Source organism: Sus scrofa, chromosome 15, assembly GCF_054392235.1.
Source record: "Sus scrofa isolate SSC_HxYL_T2T_F1_AM1 chromosome 15, Sscrofa_HxYL_maternal_Yorkshire_Landrace_v2.0, whole genome shotgun sequence".
Lineage (NCBI taxonomy): Eukaryota > Metazoa > Chordata > Mammalia > Artiodactyla > Suidae > Sus > Sus scrofa.
This window is the reverse complement of record NC_139397.1, coordinates 102,456,438-102,477,450: the sequence shown is the minus strand read 5'-3', so window position 1 is coordinate 102,477,450 and position 21,013 is coordinate 102,456,438. Positions and strand designations below refer to the sequence as shown.

At 36.6% G+C, this 21,013-nt stretch overlaps 1 long non-coding RNA gene across 1 annotated transcript in view; it reads left to right on the top strand.

Annotated features, from left to right (window-relative positions):
* The window catches only part of LOC110257183 (uncharacterized), a 95,100-nt gene extending 75,693 nt beyond the window's left edge, over positions 1-19,407 (top strand). Inside the window, exons 4-5 of the long non-coding RNA XR_014829890.1 lie at positions 11,992-12,208; positions 14,434-19,407. This is a non-coding gene — a long non-coding RNA (uncharacterized LOC110257183). The remainder of the gene's footprint in view (positions 1-11,991; positions 12,209-14,433) is intronic.
* The last annotated feature ends 1,606 nt before the right edge of the window (positions 19,408-21,013 follow it).

The window sequence follows — 21,013 nt, the reverse complement described above, 5'->3', positions numbered from 1 at the left end:
TGTGGGCCCATGGGTGGACAAAGAAAAGTAGGAACGTCCAGATTGTCAGGAAACCACACATTTTTGAGGTAATAAGTATCCTAGAGGCAGATAAAGAAAGGTTGAAAAAGGCACAAATTTCTAGAGTGCGAATGTAACCTGTTGCACATTGTCCCCTCATTACAATGAAATTTGTCTTGCAGATAAGAAGTTCTTATTATGGCCTGATGCCTTGACACTTCTGATCAAGGCTAAATAAAGACAAAAATCCCTCCTATAATTAATATTCCCACTCATTCATTTGTATGTCCCTCTTAACTGCCAAGCCAAAGAAATGCAGGGCAGCTACATTTCCTCTAGAGATGCATTTTTCACTTAAATAAATCCTCACTTTACTTTCTCAATTTCCATCCTGTTTCTGAATCCCTTTTGTGATAAGACAAGAACCTTTCTGTCTGGAAGTACTACTCCTGAACTGTGGTTAAGAGGGCCTGGAGCCAGATCATTGTTTACTTCAGGTTCCATTGCTGGGACCAAGGTTGGCTGGCTTGTTACCCGAAGAGTGTGACTCCTGTCAGGTCCCTAAGCCAGTGATGCTGGTGGAAGGATCAAGGCTAAGTGAGACTATAGCTGAGTCCACATAGTCAGTGAGCCTGCCCCATGAATGTGGGCCTGCTTTTTCAAAATGACTCTTCCTGATCCTGGAGCCCACCTAAATCCCAAAGCTCCCACAAAGGCACCTTGTACATGGATGACTGCCAAATTGTTGTTGCTATAGGGGGAGGGGGGAAATATAAGCAGTGGACCTTTTATTCTGCCATCTGGCTTCTGTTAATTTTTTTAATGCAGTGATCTTTACTTCATTAAGCCAGATTTATGGGTGCTGATTTATTTAAGCATGTGCATTCTTTAATGACAAAATAATTTATAGCTCTAGACCCTTTTTCATTTGAGCTATTCAATAATTTTAAGAGAAAAATTAGGTTAAAGAGAAAATGGCAAAAACTGGTTAACTATAATATTGTATCATTTTTTTCTGAATATTTTCATATTAAATAAATTGGAAAAAGTTTGATTTGATTAAAATTTGTCAAGAAAACAGGGTTACAAATTATAAACTTCAAAGGAAGATGTCTTCTAAGAAACTATCTGACAAACAATTGACAATAACTACTTTGTATTTTGAGTTTACTTTTTCTGAGAAAAATGATAGTGCTTTAAGCCATTACTAAAACACTGTGCACCTGATATGCATTGTCTTAAGTCTGAGAATGAAAAAGAAACACAACCTATTGATTTATGTATCTTACTAAGACAACGTCAAAGCAGTAAATTCTCTCTGTATACCACTACCTTGACATTATAAAGCATGTGATATTATTGACGAGAATTTAAAGTAGAATTTTTCTTTCCGTCAGAAACTAGAGTATTTGGATTGGCAGTGATGTCCTACTCTTAAATGCTAAACTCAATCACATTCCTCTTCCTTTGCTCTTTAAATGAAGAGATCAATTATTTTGTATTTGATATTTGTCATCTCAATGCATGTCTTTATATTTTAATTAATTTGTATTCTTCCCTAAACAACAAAGCGGTGTTTCAAAACTGTACAGGAATTCCCATCACGGCTCAGTGGAAATGAACCTGACTAGTTTCCATGAGGATGCAAGTTGGATCCCTAGCCCTGCTCAGTGGGTTAAGGATCCCACATTGATGTGGCTGTGATACAGACCTGCAGCTGCAGCTCTGATTCGACCCCTAACCTGGCAACTTCCACATGCTGCAGGTGCTGCCATAAAAAGAAAAAAAATTAAAAAAATAAAAACTATATCAATGTTAGTAGACTTTGGCTATCCTCTGCCACTTGTGACATTTTTCCATTTTAATGCATTTAGCTCTGTAACTCATTTCATAGCGATGTGCTTTTCTAAAGTATGAACATACTACAATTTATGTGTCTAATCTAACATTGATAGATACTTAGATTGTATTCAATTTTTTTTGCTCTTACAATTAAAACTTGACTACTTAGGAATATTTGCAAAAATTTCTTTAGTAGTGGTATTACTATGTTTATAGAGAATTTGCTAATTATTGCTAGCGTATAGGGATACATTTGGTACCTTATATCCAATTAATTGTAATAATTTTTCCATAGCTTCTTTTTTCTTTTTTGTCTTTTCTAGGGCCGCGGCATGTGGAGGTTCTCAGGCTAGCGGTCGAATCAGAGCTGTAGCTGCTGGCCTTAGCCACAGCCACAGCAACACAGGATCCGAGTCACGTCTGCAACCTACACCACAGCTCATGGCAACACCAGATCCTTAAGCCACTGAGCAAGGCCAGGGATCAAACCTGCGACCTCATGGTTCCTAGCCGGATTCGTTAACCACTGAGCCACGACGGGAACTCCTTCCATAGTTTCTTATAGGACTTTTATATAAACAGTAATATAGTTTGATAATAATGCCAGTTTTTTCCCCTCTCATTTCCAATATTCCCATCTTTTTTTTCTTCTTCTTCATGGGTAAGGACAATGTCTACTACTATGTCAGACTGTGTAGTGATAGGCAGTACCTTTGTATCTGATTTTAATGGCAATACTTCATGGTTGATTCACCATCAACCATGAAGTTCCTGAATGCATACGTTTTTAAATAATGGTTGGGAATACCTTTGATCCTAGAACCTAACTTTGTACCTGGTATACAATAGATACTTACTAAATAATCATTGATTTAAGTTTCATTATTCTTTCCAGTATGTGGACATGTATTAGGTAAGAGCATTTCTGTCAAGCATAAAAATTTTAGAGTATTACATGTAAAGTGATTACAGCTTTCATGGTAACATCTTAAATTACTTAGAGTGGGTGTCAACTTGAATATTTAAGGATCTTTCTAATCTCTGTGAGGGAATTACTCTGTGACTGAGAAGAATTGATTTATGACAAGATTGCTGTTTTCAAACATCTGGTAATACCAAGCCACTAGGCATAAACATTCAAATGTTAAACATTTTGTTCAGAAGGTGTGTTTTTGTGCTTGCTTCTACATAAACCAATACTAGGCGTTAGGAGAAGAAAGACAAATTCTGCAGTTCTGCTACTGCATAAATTAGTTTTCTTTTCTTCTTCTTCTTCTTTTTTTAAATCTTTTGTCCTTTTTAGGGCTGCACCTGCGGCATATGGAGGTTCCCAGGCTAGGGGTCCAATCAGAGCTGTAGCCACCAGCCTACGCCAGAGCCACAGGAATGCGGGATCCGAGCTGCATCTGTGACCTACACCACAGCTCATGGCAACCCCAGATCCCTAACCCACTGAGCAAGGCCAGGGATCGAACCCACAACCTCATGGTTCCTAGACGGATTTGTTTCCACTGCGCCACACGGGAACTCCTGCATTAGTTTTCAATTGCTATGCAATAAGTTTTTACAAGTTATGCAGCTTAAAATAACTCTATTATCTGAGAGTTTCTATGGGGCAGAAGTCTGGGCACAGGTTAGCTGAATTCTGCACTCATACCTCACAGGGCTGCAATCAAGATACTGGCTGTGCTATAGTTCTCATCTAGGGTTTTGGGTTCTCGTCTAAGCTCATTCAGGTTATTGGCAGAATTCAGTTCCTTGCAACTTTAGGACTGAGGTCCTCATATTCTTGCTAGCTGTTGTCTGAGGGCCAGTAGGTAATTCACAACATGGTTATTTTCTTTTTCCTAAGCCAAAAAGAGAAAATTCTTGCTTTTAAAGGATCACAGGTGAGAACCACCCAAGGTAATCTTCCTTTTGGTTTACTCAAAGTTAACTGATTTGGGACCTTGATTACATTTGGAAAATTCCTTTTGCCATGTAATGTAATACAATCACTGGAGGGATATCTCATCATATTAATGGGTCCTGCATAGGAGAGGATTAATCAAGAGTGATGGACAATGGAGATCATTTTAGGATACTATCACTGCTACTATCTACTCATGTAGTGTCACTTTGCTGCCTCCATTGTCTCAGAGAAACATTTTTGTTGTTGTTGTTTCATAGAACCACTTTATGAAAGTGTCAGCAAATCTTTCTCATTTCCAGATATTTGCACATGCCTTAAAACTGCTATGTGCCTTAAACTGATAGTTTGGTTTCGGCCTTATTTCTTAGGTAAGCCTGTAGCCATCTTTTCCATGTGCCCCTTAGCAGTTGGATAATTAGTGAGTTTTAATCCAAGAGCTGAATTTCACTGGTTTTAAGCCGGTGTTTCAGCTATATGCAAAGCCATGTGGACACACTGCCCTTCCCCCACCCCCACCAGCTACCCTACATACACAGCCATATTGACAATATTTCTTGTGATTTATCACAGAATTTTAATATTGTCTTGTGTTAGTAATAGGCCCTGGCATAATTTTATTCTCTCCCAATTTGAATACATGGAATGTTTTAAAAAATGTGAGAGATTAGAAGAATCCTAAAATGACAGAAAAAGATTTTAATTGCATTTTATCCTACCTTTGGGAGATGTGCATCTTATTAGTAGTACCTACAGTTTACTAGCATTGTACATAAATATGTCATAACACATATTTATGTCATTGTGATTAACAACACTGTTGTGGGGAGAAAAGTAAGGCCTACATTGATGATTTTTTAAATTGCACGGGAAGGATTGGGAAAATCAGGAATTTAACCCAGGACTTTTGCCTTCAAGTATAATGCTTTTTCATACAGCTGCTTCACTATCACATGAGTAGAAAGAATTTGTAAATATATCTCTATATTTGCATTAAATAATAGAGATAGACTCTGAACTGGTTTCAAAGGATGAATCTGTCCTAGTCCTATAATTTATGTACAAATTAAATTGATTTTTGAATTAGTTTTATTTCATATTATGTGCTATTATTTAAAATCTGGCACATGTTTCTTGTTTGCTTCATGTTGTCCTTGTATTTTTATGAAGCTGTATATCTTAGTTAAAAGAGAGTACAAATGGGAAACTTGCTAGTTAAAAGATTTATTAAAGGATTTCACAGCCCTTTACCCTCACACTATTCCTTATCATCCACATTTCATTGTTTTGTGACAAATTGTCTAACAAAAGAATGACAATAATATCCAGAATGGAAAAATATTCATGAGTTTTGGAAATTTATGAGGACATTACACTATGCAAGCGGCTTTTGTTAGGTAGTTGGAGCTTACAAATATGATGAGAGATGGTTTAAACTGGTATATCAGGTGACTTTTTAAATTAAATTATTTTATATAAAAGTAATATAGATTCATGATAAATTCAAATATATCATAAGAATAGGTAGTGAGAAGTGAATTTTTTTTCCCAATCCCTGTTAGTAGTTTGGTGGCTTGCAGTGAATAGTTGAAGAGGTTTAGTCCTTCTTCAAAATGGGAAAAGGGATTTGCTAAGAAGGAACAGCAGAACTTAAGAATGAGTGGGAAATGGCAATAAAATTAGAAAGAACTTCTGGGTATCTAGTTTCCAAAAGAATATTGCCCTAACACTAACACAATGACTGAGAGGACATGCCATTATGTGTGCATTCTTGATGGATTTAGCACAACATGACAAACAATAATTACTTATTGAACTGCTTCTATAATGTTCTTGTTCACCTTGTTAACAGAGTCCCATTCCTTCAGGTATCTTCACTTGGACTAATCTCTCAGTTAGGGGATAGAAGAAACTTATGTCATTATGGAATCTGGAGATGCTGTGTCTTGGACTGCATACCTCAAAAAAATACGTTGAGGTCCTAAACTCTGGTACCTGTGAATGTGGTCTTATTTGCAAATAAGGTCTTTGCAGATATAATCAAGTTAAGATGAGATTACATTGGATTGGTGTAGGCTCTAAGCTCAAGGACTAGTGTCCTCATTAGAAGCTCAGGTGAAGACACAGTCACAGAAAGAATGTCATATGATGACAGAAGCAAAAATTGGAGTGCTTCAGCTGCAAGCTAAGGGATAGCAAGGACTGCTGGAGATCACCAGAAACTAGGAGAGAAACATAGAACAGTTTCCCCTTCAGAACCTCCAGAAGTAACCAATCTGGTTGCTGTGTTGACCTTGGACTTCTAGCCCCAGAAATTTAAGAGAATACATTTCTGTTGTTTTAAGCCACCCAATCTGTAGTACTTTGTTATGGCTCTAGAGATTAACACAGGAAGAAAGGCAAAAGAACTTTTTTCTTCACCAAAACGCTGCTTTCATGCTAGGCATTGTGCAATACATGCGTTATCTAATTACTATTCTCATAATAGCCTTGCAAGGTAGATATTGTCCCTGTCTCACAGATGCAAAAACTCAGTCTCGTAAGTCTTAAATAACTTTCCCAAGGTCACACAGGAAATATTCTCTGTCTGATAAAAGGTGCCATTATACCACACTATTATTGATGATCACATATTTACAAAGGGACGGCTAAACTTAAAAATGGTTTTATCAGCTGGGGTTGCCCTGCATGGTCTGATTACAGGAGAAGAAAAAATTTGAAGAAAAAATTACAAATTCTACTGATGCCTGAAATTTCACCATTTTTCATAATTAATATTACTTTTTCAAATGTAATAATCCTAGAAGGATTAACATTATTATGTCTATGAAAATATAAATTTATCAGATAGTTTTTTTCTTTCCTAATGCCACAGAAGATCTATCAGTTCAAAAACATTGTTTATCTGGTGATAGAGATGAGAATGGGACAGCGAAAAAAGTGAAGAGTGAGGAAACACAGTAGCAGTATAAAATAAATCCTTTTCAAAATTTTGCTGAGTTCTGGCAAATATTTCATACATGTTTTTGTTCTTTATCAGCTTTGTTGTCTTTAATGGGGATTTATATTTGTAATAGTGTGAAATATGAAGACTAAATGGGACTATTTGGTAGGTGAAGGGTAGTAGAATATATACCTGACCCATTATTTGTCTCAGGCAACTGTTTAGTATTCTAAATTTGATTGCAAAATTTTCATGTAATATATATATATATATTTACTACACAGTGTATATTTTCATTGTACAAATTTAGAAAACACAGATATGAGAAAAGAAGAAAATGTTAATTAGCTATAATCATACTACCCTAAGCCTAGCAATGCTAAATTTTGGTATGCCTTTCCAGGACTTATTGTATAAATACTTAAAGAAATTCAATGGGATGAACCTAACAAATGTTTTAAAACTGTGTGCAAGTTTTTAAATACAATGAAAATAATTAATTTAGGAATAGATGCAAAAAACTATATTTGGCATGCTTAATAGAGTTAAAAGATTATTTGAATTTCTGCTACTAGGTTTTTTATGTTTTAGGTACTCATTGAAGACTAAGTAAAAGGACATTCTAAAGGATCATTTCCATTTTGTGCAAAAAAAATTTTTTTTTGTCTTTCTGCCTTTTCTAGGGCCGCTCCCATGGCATATGGAGCTTCCTAGGCTAGGGGTTTAATTGGAGCTGTAGCTGCCAGCCTACACCAGAGCCACAGCAACGTGGCGTCCGAGCCTCGTCTGCGACCTACACCAAAGCTCACGGCAAAGTCAGATCCTTAACCCACTGAGCAAGGCCAGGGATCAAACCCGCAACCTCATGGTTCTTAGTCGGATTCGTTAACCACTGAGCCACTACGGGAACTCCTTGTGCAGAAATTAGTATTTCCTTGGGCATGGAGAAGAGAAGAGCATGACTCACCTCATTTGTTATCAATTTATAACTCTAATACATGCTCCATCCAGAATAGATAAATGATGATTTTCTTCTGTTTTTCTTAGTTCAATCACTAAGTGATAATAGTTAAAATAGTTTCAAAGTAAAGTTATCATAGAATGTGTACTATAGATAAACAAGCTGGCTGGGTGATAAAAGTAATACAACCTAAAATTATTTAGATTATTTTTTGGTCATGCCCGAGGTATACAATGCCAGATCCCTAATCTGCTGAGCCACCAGGGAACTCCAATTCATTTAGGTTTTCAGAGGTTTTGATTATGATGAATTTTTTTTTTTGCTACATAAATATCATTTCTACCTCTGTACTTCATGTGTCTCAGAGTTTTGTTTTGTTTGTTTGTTTTTTAAGGAACAAAAGTGATGTGTTGGTGGTAAGTGGAATAAAGATAACTCCTGGGATGATGTGGCGTCATAATGACTAAGAATCTCCAGTGGTGGGCTGATTGTGCAACAGGTAGAAAGTAAAATACTTGGTAGTTCTAGTAATTAAATAATGTGGGGGTAATAAGGACTGTGTATTGTCTGGCCTTTGTTAACTGTTTTGGAAGCCTTGAGGAAGGAGAACTACAGGCTCAGATAAGATAGTTATCAACTCAGGACGCTGTGAAAACCAGAAGGCATTCACAGCAGTGTTTAAAGTGACTCTCATCTCCTGAAGCCAGAGACTAGACTACGATTGGAGTTGAAATATGCTGGTGGTCAAGATGTAACGGAAATGGAAAGAGTAGTCATGGCAGGTCTCTTATAGTCAGGGCCCTAATAGTACAAATTTTAGAAACAGGATGAGGAAATTGAGTGGATATGCCAGAGCTTTTTTAACTCTTAACTCTCCTGAGCCAGCAGAAGTGACCCCTACCCATGTACTATAAAAGAAGATATTACATGAAGGACCTCAACAGGGCCAAATGCCTTGCAAAATGATGCTTGTCCTTAAGATGTACAGTTCCTTCCTTTATTGCCTAGAGATGAGAAACAGTGTCAAATCTGAGCATAGATGGAGGAAGAAAGCCTGAAGGAATAGTTTACTTCAAAGAAATGTAGGATCTGGATATGATGTACCCACTGGGTTAAGGGAGCCATTGGGGAATATGTGTGGTAGTAGATCTGGGGAATATGTGTGGTAGTAGATCTTGAGAGCCTTGGCCTGGGGTTTGTGCAGAATATAAGGCTGGAAAGTGGAGAGTTTACTGACTTGTGTTTATGTTCCTGTGACTCAAGAGTTAACATACTCTCAAAGACACCTGGACCTCTCTTAATGGCCTTTTGGATAGCTCTTTGAAGCTAGGTATAGAAGCCAGAACTTCCTTGGCAGAGTATTGAGGAATGGAAATAGAGGTTCAGCGAGGGTAGCATGTGAGAATCAATTTATGATGTGAGCCTAGAGAACCCATCCCAACCAGAGAACCCATCCACGCCTGTGTTCCCTGAGCGAGCCCAGATAACACACGACTCACTAAAGCTATAAGGAATGAATTGTTAAGGGAGCCATTGGCATCCTTGAGAAGTTCTGTGGTGGCTGTCTTCTCAAAGTTCAGTTGACAGTTGGAGATTGCAAAATGTGGTTGCCTAGAGAAAATGGGAATGATAGGATTCCAGAATATCTGAAGCCAAATGGTGGCAACCAAGTGAGAGTGGCAGCCAGGAAGCCTTGACTTCCTGGGATCTGTGGCCAGGTTTCCTACATCGTGGTGCTCCCGGGAGAAGAGAGATGAAAAGCCCATCAGGGTGCAGCTTGTTAACTCCAATAAATGGAAAAAAATGAGTTGTGAAGAGAAGGCTGATGTTAGAGGGAGAAGTGGAAAGTAGATTCCAGATTTGAGCAAGTTACCAGAGAGATCTGAGCTAGTTTATGAACATCTATGGATGCAGAGCCTATTGACTGAAGGGAAGGCTGTGTTCATTTGAGGAAGGACTCTGAGAGTCTATTTTTTGTATATGCAGTCAATATTTTTCTAATCTTTATTCTAAAGGATTTAAAGCCATTTAGATAATGATACTTGTGGTAAAGACTTTTCAAAGAGTTTTGGATAAATACTCTGAGCTGGTACTTATGATAGGGGACCAGAACCCTGGATAAAATGAGACTTTGGAAGAGCAAGTGCTAAATGGAGTTCTGGCCTAAATCTGTCTTAGGATGAGTCTAACTCCCTGTATCAAGACAAAAATCAGAAGTAAAACTGAAAACTGGGGGAAATTACAGAAGTTAGTCCCACCCTCAAAGACATCAAGGACAGGGTTATTTCCAACATATTTCCTTTCAATTCACCTGTTTGACCCATGAAGCAACCATATGGATTTTGGCAGGTGACTGTGGACTACTACAAACTGTGCCAAATATTGTATCTCCAGTAGAACAGATAAACATAGCCTTTGGTACTCGGTGCTGATCTAGCAAATGCATTCTTTTTAATATATATGAATCAAGATCTCAAAGTTATATTAAATGGATGGTGGCACACATTCACTATCTTGCTCCAGGGTATCATTGATGCTCTCACTCTCTAAAAAATAAAGTGTGCTAAGACTCTGATTATCTTAACATTTCACAGATCATTATACTTGTCCACTATATTGATGCCACTGGGCTAACTGGATGTGATGTGCAAGAAGAAGAAATTACCCTAGTTGCCCTAATAAGACATTTTCACATAAAATGGTGGGAAAATGTCTATGGAAGTTCAGGGGCTGCTTTATCATTAATATTTTTAGAGGTTTAATGACCTAAGCCATCCCATGATATTCTCTCCATGGTAAAAAGACAAGTTGTTGCACTTTGCATACACTACAACTAAGAAAATAGAGTGGGTATTTGAATCTCTGGACTTTTAAGATAGCATATATTGTACTTAAAAAATACTGCTTTGAGGAGTTCTTGTTGTGGCTGAGTGGGTTAAGAATCCAACATAGTATCCATGAGGATGTGGGTTCAAGCCCTGGCCTTTCTCAGTGGGTTAAGCTGTGGCATAGGTTGTGGATGCGGCTCAGATCCTGAGTTGCTGTGGCTGTGATATATGCTGGCAGCTGCAACTCTGATTTGATCCGTGGTCTGGGAATTTCCATGAGCCAAAGGTGTGGCCCTAAAAAGAAAAACAAAACAAAGCAAAAAATACTGCTTTGATCCATCTGTAGGATGACTTTTATGGCTGCCAGTTTCATCTGGGGCTCATAGCAAATTAGGGCTCTGTAGCCCTACAGTTTAAGCTGTCTTATTTCACAAGTAGAGGCAATTATGCAAGAAGTAGATGAGGATTCCATATGGAGTATCTGGAAGCCCCAATAGGAGAGTTGCAGCACAGCTTCTTAGGATTTTAGAGCAAGACCATGTCTTCCATGGGAGAGAATTAGCAGCTGTTTCTGTTGCACTGCTGAGGACGGTAGAGACTGAGCACCTGCCCATCAGCTGTACCACAATCTGCACTGATCACTCAATTGTAAATTTTGGATGAGCACAGTGATAATTCATTGTAGAATGGTGCTATGGAATGTTTGTATCCCCCTAAAATTCACGTGTTGAAATCCTAACTCCCAAGCTAATAGTATTAGGAGGCAGGAATCTTTGGGAGGTGATTAGATCATTTTGTGAGGGTGAAGACTTCATGGATAGAATTAGTGTTCATACAAAAGAGGCCTGAGAAAGCTCCCTTGCCCCTTCTGCCATATGAAGTTTTAGGTCAAACATAACTATGAGGAAGTGGGTTCTCACCAGACACCCAAATCTGCTGACAGCATGATCATGGACTTCTCATCCTCTAGAATTGTGGGAAATAGATATTGTCTGCAAGCCACTTAGTTTATAGTACTTTTGTTATAGAATCCCAAATAGGTTAAGAGAAAAGAAAGTGGTATTTTGGGGATCAGGCCCAAGCAGGTCACAAGGGCAAATAAATTATGTCAACAGGTGACCCAAATTCTGTTTTACCTATCTCTGTTGCACTAACATATCTCCCTGACCTCACATATATGGAACTAGTTTATAGATAAGTTGGGTCCATATGTAGAACCTAAGAGGGCAGCTACCTCCCTGTAGCTCTACTCAAAGGTGGATCTAAAGGACAGTTGGGAAGGAAGGAATATTCTCAGTGAGCAAAGGTGTGAGGTTTAGACAGATTTGTTAACTTTGTATGATACACCTCTCAAGAAGGTGAGGAATATCTTGGCTTGGTCAGGAGACTGGAATAGGCAAGATTAGAAGATTGGGGACAGGAAGGTCTGAGGAAGCATGGGCCAGAGATATGAGTTTGTGGCTCTTCTTATCTAATGTTATTGTCCATTGGAATGCATCCAACACAGAGGAAAGACTGAACAATCAGGTGGACAGAACAACCCTTCTGGTGGATGCTGGCATGCTTCTTTCTTGAGCCATCTCAGTGCCTGCACAATGGGCTCATAGAAAGAGTAGAAATGGTGGCAGAGATGAAGACTGTACATGCCCTCAACAGACTGGAGTCCTACTCAACATGGCTGATACTGGAGTCCTACTCAAATGCTGGATCTGTTAGAAGCAGAGGTCGGTGAGCATAGCTCTCGATATGTTATCCCTCAGTAAGATTGTCTAGTTACATGATAGCAAGTTGATTACACTAACCCCCTTCTACTCTAAAGATGACAGTGATTCTTCCTTACTTGCATTGATATTTTCTCCAGATATAGGTTTTCTTATCTGCTAACAGTACTTCTTCAAAACCACCACTTAAGCACTTACAAAATGTGTGATTTACTAAAGGAATACCATTTAACATGCTCTCAGATCAAGAGACTCATTTCACAGAGAAAGAGGTGTGAAAGTGGGTCTCTGGCCAAGAGGTTCTCTTGTCCTACCACACACCATATGTCCTGGAAACAATCAGATGATTAGAATTATGGAATGGCTTAGCCAGTGCCATTCGAGATTGCCTCAAAACACTGGCTGATATATATTGAGGTGTCCTCTTGTCTAAAACACACGGGTCTGGGAACCAAGACATTGGTATAGAACTAGTCCCTCTCACCATTACTCCTTGAAGTACACTTGTAGAATTCTTTCCCTTGTTACATCTTAGCTTTGCCAGAATAGGGGAATACTTTCACTCAGCAATACAGGGTGTGTCTAGTGAACCTAAAGTTGTGACTACTTCCAAAGAATGAAAAGTAACTCCTGATGTATTATGGGCTCCTCATTCCAGCATCTAAAGAAGAGAATTACTATTTCATGGGGGAAATGAGCCTCAAGATTATGAAGAGTTTTTTTTTTTTCCCACTGTACAGTGGGAAAATAAAAAAAAAAAGATTAAAAACAAACTCAGGAGGAAAAACATACACACACACACAAAAAAAAAGATTATGAAGAGTTAGGACTGCTACTAAACAATGGAACTGAACTGAAAAGATGTCTGGTGATAATGACAACTCAGTAATTGCAGTGACCATAGCATGATAGAAACAAAGCGACTAAAAGCTCAGGCTCACAAGTTGAAGATCTGCATTATTCCACTAGGCAAGTGACTTGGATAAGCTGAGGAGAGACAGAACAACCTGGCAGACAGAAGGGAAAGAAAAAGAGTGACAGAGAAGTGAGATGATGAATATGAATTTTGGTTTGGGTATCAGTTGTAGCATCTGTAGCTTGTCCTCTATCCCTTGTGCATTAAGCTTTCTGAAGAAGAAAATACCTTGAACATTCAGCAATGGATTGCATTTAATGTAGGGCACAAATTGATCTGAGTGGCACTAGGATGGATTTATCAAGGTGCCTCTGGTGCCCTTACACCCTCACAGTTATTTCTCCTAGTTAGCAGTGGCTGAGGAGGAGAGCTCCAAGTATGTTTTGACTTATTTTGTACTGAAAGCATCTGCCTCAATCGTACTGTTTGTCTTTAGTTTCAGCCTTAGGGCTCCTCTGTCACTTGGATGAAGGAGGTGTAAAATAGGTAGCTGGAATATGGATCTAGAGGTTATGAAGTAGGTCTGTAGAGACAAATTTATGTGTTTCCAGATTACAGACTGTATTTGAAGACATTGGAGGGAAAGAGATTCCCTGGGAAGAATTTCAAGTGAAAAGAGAAAGATCATGGGGAAATGTCCTAAAGAAAATATAAAACATTTATATTTGAGGAATAGTTAATAAATGTGCAAAGAGGGAACATTGCAAAAAACTTGAAGAGTGGTCAGTGATAATACCAGGAGAATGCTTAATGTTTTTATTTAAAGATGGCCTTACGTAGCCAAACTTACTAATATTCTCAATTTTATATAGAGAACAGAAATAGTAATGCACGTACACTCACACTCACACACGCACACACACACACACAGAGTTATGTTATTTGTAGTTTATAAAGCCCTTCTATATAAATTTTTATACTTGACCCATAAGAAATATATACAGTAAACTCAGCTGTCAAAATTATCCTGATTTTAGGAATAAGGAAATCAGGTCTCTGACTTTATTGAAAGAATGGATAGCTGGATGTTAAAGAAAAGCTTATGGCTTGTTAAACTGCAGGAAGTAACAGTTCATGTTTTTAGACTTTGAATTTTAGTTTCTGAGTCAAAGTCTGCAGCTTCAGCCTTCACATGTTATTTATAAACCTGCTCCTGCATGACTGAGTTACTTTACTGTACAGCAGAATTTGGTGCAACATTGTAAATCAACTATAGTTTAATAAAAACATTTAAAAATTAAAAAAACCCTGCTATTATGTCTATTGTTATACCCTCATCCTTATCTATATGTCTTTTTCTTTTTCTTTTTAGGGCCACACCTGTGACATACATAAATTCCCAGGCTAGGGGTGGAATTGGAGCTGCAGTTGCTGGCCTACACCACAGCCACAGCTACGAGGGTTCCGAGCCAAGTCTGTGACCTACATCACAGCTCACAGCAAAGCTGGATTCTTAACCCACTGAGCAAGGCCAGGGACCAAATCTGCATCCTCATGGATACTAGTCAGGTTGGTTTCTGCTAGGCCACAATGGGAACGCTGTGATCCATACGTCTTAAACAGGGCAAAGACATTTCTAGTTATGCTTCTATTTTAATCATTGTAGATAGATTCATTTATTTGTAAAAGTGTTTATTAGTTACCCTCATGAATTGTGTCAGTTTAAGGTAGAGGCTTCAAAAGTTATATTAACATACATTATTTTGGGAATTTCAGACTGAAATGAATGCATAATACAAACAAAATGCACATATAAAAGATGAAAATAGCCTACTGGTATTAGATTTGCTTCAAATATATTGGTATGTGTAGGCCATAGCAAGAAAATAAAATAAAAATGCAATGCATTAGATAAAAATTTTAGGTGTTTTTGGTTCTGTATAGATAAGTAATATTCAAAGATTTCTCTTGGGATAAAATAATATACTAAATTTTGTATATACACCCTTTTTTTGTAGCAGCAATAAACAATTTTGCCACATTTGTTAATTTTAATGAGCATAGTCAGAAATGGTCAAAACCAAAGCTCCCCCTTGATTTGGCATTAAAATACACATAAGACTCTAGAGGGCACTCTACTATTGTTTTTCTAGAGGTGGTGAAGTTCCTTTTAAATGCAGCAATGAATTCAAATATTTAAAATTTGACCTGAATACTTCCAAGGTCAGAATTTTTATGCAAGATCTTAAAATTAGTATGTGTTATTGGGACTTTTGTGCTTTGTGTTATATGCTTTCATTTGGGATAGTATGCTCTTTAATGCCTAGAATGTAATTAAGTTCTCAGAAGACTATAACCACATTTAAAAGGTTAAATGTTCCAATATGTGTAGGTCTAATTGTTTTCTCTGCATTGTTTAATTACCTTTAACTTAATTTCTTTACTTGATTGTTATTGTTATAGTAATAACATACTATTGTTACTATAATTACTAAAACCCTTTAGTCAGAGTTTTGGGATTTTTTTCTGATAGTGGAATCACCACATTACTATGATTTTTCTCTAATTACATGCACATTAAATGTAAATGGGAGGGACTCATCTATTGCCTGGATTTTCATAGGTGTTAAGTGAATGTTCTTTAAATCGGAATCTCAAGATTAAAAAAACTTTCAATATTAATGAAGAAATCACATTATCCATATCTGCACCCCTAGGCTGTTCATGGGCTATGTGATGGTTAAGAAACTGGTCACTCAGTGTTTAATTTAGCCCAGAAACTATTTTTGTTTCTCAGTAGGTTATAACAAAATCTGAATTTGATTGCATTTAAGCCATTGAATTCTCAATTCTAATAATGCACACATTCTCCCATTGTTGTACCTCACCTGACTGACACTTAAAAAGCCATGTGTGTTTAAAACCTCTGGATACATCCAGGATCTTTTGCTGGTAGCAGATGTCTCTGTTAAACACCACTTTGTGGTTGAGTAAGTGTTTCCTCCTTAGTTTACCTTTTCAGCTCTTGTGTATAAACCTATAGTTTCTTGAATCTATTCACTCTTTAAACTGAGATTTTATTTTTATTTGTACCCTCAGCTTTGCCAGATCTGACCAAGGACAACTGAAGTTTTAGGACTAGCTTAGTTTTTCTTTCCCTATTCTGACTTTGCTTAAAATAATGACTTGTGTTGCACAAAGTTCCCATCTCACATTCCATTTCCAGGAAGTGGGCAATGAATTTTTTTCCATATGTCTGAATTTTATCTTGTTAATAACTTCTAGCTACCCAATTCCTCTTCAAGTAACTGCATCTTTTTTCATTCTTTCTATTCAGTCCCTGGAAAGGGTAGTTGCAGATGAACTACAGGCCACCAGAGGGGGCTATGTTATCTGCTGCCATTTAAATGCATTGTACAGTCCTTCCAATCCACATTCCCATTGTGGTCCTTTCCCATCCACATTTATGGACAAATTTTGGCATTCTCCTGACACCAACATTTGCCCTCATACTCTACCTGGTCACAATAATCCATTACATTGGTGTAGCACTTTCAAAAAACCTGTATCAGGTCTAATAATAAGCATCTATAAATTGGATATCATCAGGTATTTTTTGCATAAATAATAAAAATGTGACTACGAAAGTCAAGATTTCCGTCCATGTATTCATATTGCATGTCTTCATTTTGTTGTTGTTTGTTTAATGTAACTGCAACTGGCTTTAATTTCCCCAAACTTATTGTTATTACTTAATAACAAGAGTCTGCTTAAGCTCTCACCCCACATTGTGAGGACTTGATATTTTTGTTTTGCTCGTCTGAATCAGAGCTCCTATTCTGACTCCAAAAACTGGATTATAAACTTACTGGGAATTTGGTTTATTATCCCCAAGGCTCATAATATCACTGTAAGCACACAGAGACATCTTCTCAGCTAATAACTCAACATTTTCTTTCAGTGTATTCCAAACTTAGCTGAGAAGAATCATGGGGGCCTTGTTTTATGCACATGTTGTCAGGTTACCAGATTTCTTCCCCAGGAACACTCTAGGTTAGCAGTTTTGGTGTGAGATCTGAAAATTTTTAAATAAGAATTGTAGACAGCTATCTTCAAGCAAATTTGAAAATCAGCTTCCTAGAGCAGAGTGTTTAAGAAGGGCATGAAATTAATCTGTTCATGCTCATTTCCTCTTCTGTGAATTTTTTCTCGGTAGATAAATTTCTTTTCTTTTAATCTCCTCCTCTGCCTAGCTTCTACTGTCAATGATATAATTTCATTTGGGATAGTTTATCAGCTCACTGTGTAATTTGGGTCTGGTAAGACATTTGATCTATAGATGCTCTTTGTCCTGAACTGAATTGGAACACATGATTCCAAAATTGTACAATATGATTTATGCCATAGTATTTCTAAAGGCCACACATTAAAGAGAATTTAAGTCCAATACTAGACTTAAATCTTTTCCTCTCTTCCCAAAGAGGGGATGTCTTTCCCTAAATGACCCCATCCATCCCTGCAGAAGCTGCCAGTCTATCTCAATGATGCTTAAGTTAAATTCTGGGAGGCTACTGACACATTATAAAAACAAAGTACATATAAAGAGATCACCCTCCCACAAAATGACAAAGCATGTAATGCTTATTTGTGTGGCTAAATTTCCTATTTTTCCCCTTTGACACTGTAAGTTTTCATTTATGTATCTTTTATATCCTCAAGTAGCCTACTAGAAGTTATTTTCAACTGAAAAATAAAGTTTTATTACCCAAATATAAAAATAATGAATCACTAATTCAGCTATTCAGAAAACCAGAAAATTTATTTTAGGCAAATTCTTTACTTCTGGATGACAAGACGAATACCTTGTTTTTGGATTCAGCGTATTTTGTTCAGTAATACACATATTTTTTTTCCATTGAGAAATGAATTCTTAAATAAGGTAATGAAAAAAAATCATGTTTTATTTACTTTAGATATCCAAGGCCTTTGCCAATTTTTTCCTGGCATAACACTGTTTTACTATGATTTGAATATCTGACAGACTTTCCATTAATATTCAAAATATTACAACAGTTGACTTCAATTTGACAGAAAAAAGAGAAGTGTAGCCTGGCCTCCAATATTATTGATGTGTTTTGAATAACAAATTCCAACCATGCTTGTGTGGCTTTGTACAAGGAATGTGAAAAGAAAATGTGAAAAAAAATAAATTGATAGTGATTTTATGATAAGCAATGATTTTATTGGAAAGAACACCCCAAAGAAAAAATATTTCATCAGACAAAAAGGAATATTTACATTAAAATAACAGAAAGCAGCTACAAAAACGTGCAAGATGTAGGTGTGCCTGAGGATGCAGGAAATGAGTGAGTTATGCTATTTCAAATTCCTATAATTTTGAAGATTGAAACAATTTAATACTATTATTAATCTTTCAAATATGTGTTCATAAAATTTTTCTTGTTTTAGAATCCACTTATTTTCAAACATTTTGATGGGTTTCAATGGCCTTGCTTATGTCTTAAATAGGATTGAGAAAGAAGAAATCATGTGCTAGTCATTCTGCCATTTATGATTAACTCCCTTGTCACAGTTAATCATCACCATGATACACTGAAGCAGGCTGTATCCTTTCCATTCAGACGTGAAAGTAAGTCTCAGATAAATTGTCATGCCTCAACACAGGCATAGTAATTTCAGCAAAACTGGAGGTAGAGCCTCAATCTTTTAGTTCAGTTAATCATTCTATAGTTTGTAAACTATAACAACATGCACTTGTAAGAGTTATAATTATTAACTAAGAGTATAGAGAGTTGCTAGAGTCTTTTACTGTGTAGAAAGGCCTTGTGTTTGATTCCAAATCCTATAAATGCTTAACACAATTAATTTTTTAAATTGAGTACTTCAGTGCATATGCCAAGTGCTTTACATGCACTATGATGTTAAATCCTCACAACATCACATTGCAATAAATATTACTGTTACTGTCATGCTTTGTACAAAAGAGGAAACGAGCTCAATGAGTCTGCATAGATTGCTTAATAGTCAGTGAGTGTGGAACCTACTTTTTCTCTGAACCATATCCTGTTTGAGCATTACATAGCCCATTGTCAGTCAGTGGTACAAATTCATTACATAAAGAATTATATATGCAGAAAGACTTACATGCTGAGAATTATGAAACACTGATAAAGGAAATTGAAGATGATTTTAAAAAATGGAAAGATATCCCATGGTCCTGGATTGGAAGAATTGATATCATTAAAATGCAATCTAGAATTTTTATGTTATCCCTATCAAATTACCTGTGACATTTTTCAAAGAACTAGGACAAATAATCCTAAAATTTATATGGAAACACAAAAGACCTAGAATTTTCAAAAAAATTCTGTGGAAAAAGAACAAAGCTGGAGGCATAATGCTCCGGGCTTCAGACGATATTACAAAGTTATGGTAATTAAAACAATGTGGTATGGCACACACACAAAAAAACAGACATATGGGCCAATGGAATAGAATAGAGACCAGAAATAAACCCATACACCTACTGTCATCTAATCTTTGACAAAGCAGGTAAGAATACACAATGGAGGAAAGTCAATCTCTTCATCAAATGGTGTTGGAAAGCTGGAAAGCCACATGTAAATCAATGAAGTTAGAACATTCCCTCACACCACACACAAAAAATTAAGTCAAAGTGGCTTAAAGATCTTGATATAATTTAGGATATCATAAAACTCCTAAAAGAGAGCACAGACAAAACATTCTCTGCCATAAACCATACCAATGTTTTATTAAATCAGTCTCCCTAGGGAAAAGAAATAAAAGCAAAAATAAACAAAGAAGACCTAATCAAACTTACAAGCTTTTGCACAGCAAAAGAAACCATAAAAAGACAAAAAGATAACCTAAAAAATGGGAGAAAATATTTGCAAATGATGCAGCCTACAGGGCTAAATTTCCAAAATATACAAATGACTTATAGAGCTCAATTTTAAAAAATTCCCAAAGCCAAACAACTCAATCAAAAAATAGGCAGTGGATCTAAACAGACACTTCTCTGAAGAAGATATACAGATGGCCAACAGTCACATGAAAACATGCTTAACATCACTAATTATTAGAGAAATGAAAATCAAAACTACAATGAAGTATCTATCACCTCACACCAGTCAGAATGGCCATTATCAAAGAGTCTACAAATAATAAATGCTGGAGATGGTGTGAAAAACGGAACCCTTCTACACTGTTGATGGGAATGTAAATTGATGCATCCACAATTGAAAACAGTATGGAGTTTCCTTAAAAAACTAAAAACAGGACTACCATTAGATCTAGAAATCCTATTCCTGGGCATATATCAGGAAAAGATTAAAAACTCCAATTTGAAAAGTTACATGCATTCCAATGTTCAAAGTAGCACAATTTCAATAGCCAAGACATGGAAGCAATCTAAATATCCATCAACAGAAGAATGAATAAAGAAGATATGGTACATATATATACAGTGGGATACAATTCAGCTATAAAAAGAATGAAATAATGCCATTTGCAACAGCACAAATGGACCTAGAGATTTTCATACTAAGTCAAGAAAGCCAGAGAAATACAAATATTATATGATATCATTTATATGTAGAATCTAAAAAAAAATGATATAAATGAACTTATTTATAAAACAGAAATAGACCCACAGACTTTGAGAACAAATTTACGGTTACCAAAGGAGGAAAGCAAAAGGAGGGATAAATTAGGAGTCTGGAATTAGCAGTTACAAGGCCCTACTGTATAGCACAGGAAACCATATTTAATAGCTTATAATAAACTATAATGAAAAAGAATACATATATAACTGAATCACTTTGCTGAACACCTGAAACTAACACAACATTGTAAATCAACTATACTTCAATTTAAAAAAAAAAGACACATGCACCCGCATGTTCATTGAA